General features: G+C 49.6%; 2 non-coding genes across 2 annotated transcripts; both read right to left on the bottom strand.

The window, feature by feature from the left end:
- Positions 1-490: 490 nt before the first annotated feature.
- On the bottom strand, positions 491-609 carry LOC125981543 (5S ribosomal RNA). Its single transcript, XR_007486045.1, has one exon. It is a non-coding gene; the product is annotated as a 5S ribosomal RNA (ribosomal RNA).
- Positions 610-1,245: 636 nt separating this feature from the next.
- On the bottom strand, positions 1,246-1,364 carry LOC125981610 (5S ribosomal RNA). The gene has a single exon (XR_007486097.1). It is a non-coding gene; the product is annotated as a 5S ribosomal RNA (ribosomal RNA).
- Positions 1,365-2,500: the final 1,136 nt, after the last annotated feature.

The following is a 2,500-nucleotide window of genomic DNA, read 5'->3' as shown; positions in this document are numbered from 1 at the left end:
AAGGCAGGTCCGCAAAAATATTTCTGACGCGTAGCCGGTCCGTGGCGCAAGAAAGGTTGGGGACCACTAGTCTAAAAGAATCTGGCCGTAACTGGAATAGGGTTCTACGCGAATGCCCAACGGAAAAGTGAAGTGCACAAAACCTGCATTTGGCTGTATCAAAATAAATGTCATGAAAAAGGTAAAAACACTACATGGAAGCACAATGTGTTGTGCTGGGATCTTTTACAAGTAAAGACTGCTGCTTTGAGTTCACAGGGAGCCATGCTCTTTATTCACTGTACATAGTCTGTCCTCTAGCGGTAAAAACGTGAACTGCAATGCTATGGCTGTCGCCACACAATGTAGGTTTTAAACTCGTGTTGTAGTTTCAGTGTCGGAGTTCAAACTAGGCTTGCAGTTTCCGAATGCCATTCTTGATGGGTGCTGTAAAAAGTTCTTGGCTTAAACGATTGAAGTGCACATAAGAAAAAAAAAAAAAAAAAAAAAAAGCTTACGGTAACTGGTATTCCCAGGCGGTCTCCCATCCAAGTACTAACCAGGCCCGACCCTGCTTAGCCTCCGAGATCGGACGAGATCGGGCGCTCTCAGGGTAGTATGGCCGTAAGCCGTGAGACCGCTCAGAATTTTTCATTTTATAGACACAATCGCCCCTGAAACCATGCCAAGCAGCGGCGGGACTTGATGGCTGTGGTAAAAGTTTCCTTTCACAATTGACGTGGGAAAAAAAAAAAAAAAAAAAAAGGCTTTCAGCACCTGGTATTCCCGGACGGTCACCCTTCACTTTTGTTTTTTTTTTTGTTTTTTTTACAACCAGGGCCGAAACAGTCTTTCTTCCAAGGCTTTTGGTGTTTTCTGGAAACATGGCTATCATGAAAAGTTATTGACAGCTTTTTATGCGGTAGCACGAATTTGCCGTTGCGACCTGCATTTTGCTGAATCAAAATAAATGCCTTGAAAAGTTTAAAAACACTTCATGGAAGTGTTGTGTTGGGTTCTTTTACAACTCAAGCCTGCTGCTTTGAGTTCACAGGGAGCCATGCTCACTGTACATAGTCTGCTCTCTAGCGGTAAAAAAATTAACTACAATGCTGTGGATGTCACCACATAATATAGCTTTCAAACTCGTGTTATAGTTTCAATGTCGGAGTTTAAATTAGGCTTGCTGTTTCCGGATGCCATTCGTGATGGGTGTTGTAAAAAATAGCTTCTTAAACGATTGAAGTGCACATAAGAAAAAGAAAAAGCTTACAGCACCTGGTATTCCCAGGCGGTCTCCCATCCAAGTACTAACCAGGCCCGACCCTGCTTAGCTTCCGAGATCGGACGAGATCGGGCGTTCTCAGGGTAGTATGGCCGTAAGCCGTGAGGTGACCCAACATTTTGCATTTTATAGACACAATCGCCCCTGAAACTAGCGAGCGAGCCAATGAAGCCTTCAAAACTGCTTCGGCACATGGAGACCAAGCATCCTGCATTAAAAGACAAACCTTAACCACTTCGGGTTTCATTGTCTCCGATTACGCCTGGATGGGACCGGCTCGTTTCTGAGAAACAAGCTCGGTGCTCCCAATAATTCAACGTAATGGTGACTTTTATTTTTATGTGGTTTATATTTGTTTTTATGCCAGTCGTATCATTTTATTTAATCGTATTTACCGTATTTGCCGGTGTACAGGTCGACTCGGTGTATAAGTCGACCCCCTAAAATTCGACGGAAATTTACGATTTTATGATATATCCTTTGTATAAGTCGAGCTCAATTGTTGCATTATATTAAACTTCAAAATTCAATATGCGAAATTTATTGACGAAATGTGTTCAAATTCTGGGAGGCCGTGCGCATGCTGCTGTTTATAAGCACCGCGGAGGAGATCGCGGCCGGCGAGCTCGCGCACGCCGCCCGGCACCAACGGGAGGCCGGAAATAGCTCCAAGCCGAGCGGATCGGCACTTTATAAGCACCGCGGAGGAGATCGCGGCGCCTCATTGGACTTCCAGCGGCACATCCGGGAGGCCGTGCGCACGAGCCAATTGGCCGAAAATAGCCCCCGCCGAGCGGATCGGCGGTTTATAAGCACCGCGGAGGTGGTCGCGGCGCCTCATTCGACTTCCAGCGGCCGGCGAGCTCGCGCACCCGCCCGGCACATCCGGGAGGCCGTGCGCACGAGCCAAGTGGCCGAAAATAGCCCCCGCCGAGCGGATCGGCTGTTTATAAGCACCGCAGAGGTGGTCGCGGCGCCTCATTCGACTTCCGGCGGGCGGCGAGCTCGCGCACCCGCCCGGCACATCCGGGAGGCCGTGCGCACGAGCCAAGTGGCCGAAAATAGCCCCCGCCGAGCGGATCGGCGGTTTATAAGCACCGCGGAGGTGGTCGCGGCGCCTCATTCGACTTCAAGCGGCCGGCGAGCTCGCGCACCCGCCCGGCACATCCGGGAGGCCGTGCGCACGAGCCAAGTGGCCGAAAATAGCCCCCGCCGAGCGGATCGGCTGTTTATAAG

The sequence above is a fragment of the Syngnathus scovelli genome, chromosome 14 (genome assembly GCF_024217435.2).
Source record: "Syngnathus scovelli strain Florida chromosome 14, RoL_Ssco_1.2, whole genome shotgun sequence".
Classification (NCBI taxonomy): domain Eukaryota; kingdom Metazoa; phylum Chordata; class Actinopteri; order Syngnathiformes; family Syngnathidae; genus Syngnathus; species Syngnathus scovelli.
This window is presented reverse-complemented; position numbering and strand designations above follow the sequence as displayed.